The sequence below is a fragment of the Orycteropus afer genome, unplaced genomic scaffold, assembly GCF_000298275.1.
Source record: "Orycteropus afer afer isolate SDZICR_OR568_19922 unplaced genomic scaffold, OryAfe1.0 scaffold00713, whole genome shotgun sequence".
Classification (NCBI taxonomy): Eukaryota; Metazoa; Chordata; class Mammalia; order Tubulidentata; family Orycteropodidae; genus Orycteropus; species Orycteropus afer.
This window is the reverse complement of record NW_006922300.1, coordinates 82826-83514: the sequence shown is the minus strand read 5'-3', so window position 1 is coordinate 83514 and position 689 is coordinate 82826.

Here is a 689-nt window from a genome sequence, read left to right as displayed (position 1 = left end):
GAGACGGCCCCCATGCTCTGGCCGTGCCCAGGGGCCCCCAGCCTGCTCGTCACAGTTCCACCCACTCGCGGCAGGAGCTAGACTCTGCTCTCAGGGGCCCCGTTCTCTCTGAGCACCAGGAGAGCAATAACCAGGCAGGCAAGGGCCGAGGCCGGCTCTCCCTCCTCCTGGCCCCGCTGCCAGATGTGCTCACTGTTGTCTGGCCCGCCCTGGACATCTGGCTCTCCACTGCCCTGTCCGTGCCCGCCCCGAGGGGCCGAGGCAGCAGTGCCTTACTCCTCCGTCTTCTGAGCAACCTGGCCCGTCTGTCCCAGAGCCCGGTCCTCTCCTCTTGGGTTGCATGACTTTTTCTTTGTTCATGGAATGTTCTCCTTTTGCTAATTAAATGTTGGGAAAATGGAGGCAAGTCTGTGGCTTTTTCTTTGGGGAGGGTGGGTAGCGGTGAACACGGACTCAGGGGCAACCCTGCTGGAATCCGCTGGAGCCGGATCCCTTTGTGGGAAAGATGGTCATTCCTTCCCACGGTTCTTGAGGACACGAGGCAGCCAGGGGCATGTGTGCTGCTCCAACTTCAATTTATACCCAGAATCTCATTTCTTCCCACCCTGCTCCAAGGCACCATTGCCTCTAGCCTCCATGCCCAGCCTTCTGCTTCGAGCACTCCCCCCTCCCCGCCTGTTGTCAAAGGT